Raw genomic sequence first — 361 nt, forward strand, 5'->3', positions numbered from 1 at the left:
AATTTTGGTTAATGACATGAGACAAAGTATATGTGAACAGCTGTATGAAAAGTGAATTTACTCTGTAAATCTTCACCCAAATCCTAATAAAAAAAATAATAAATAAAAAAAAAAAAAAGAAAGAAAGTAGATTGGCACAGTGACTGCAACATAAGCTCAAACAGAGCAAGATTTGTGAGGATGGTGCAGGACCAGCCTGTGTTTTGTTACGTTGTATATGGGATCAATATGAGTTGGAACCAACTGGATGGTATCTAAAAACAGCACTTAGACAGAATCCATACATAATCAGTAGGGCAATGATAGGCCTCTGAAGGCACTTCCTGTCATCATCTCTGATTGTGTCTTCTGGACTGGGGAA

This window comes from Orycteropus afer, unplaced genomic scaffold, assembly GCF_000298275.1.
Source record: "Orycteropus afer afer isolate SDZICR_OR568_19922 unplaced genomic scaffold, OryAfe1.0 scaffold01390, whole genome shotgun sequence".
NCBI lineage: Eukaryota > Metazoa > Chordata > Mammalia > Tubulidentata > Orycteropodidae > Orycteropus > Orycteropus afer.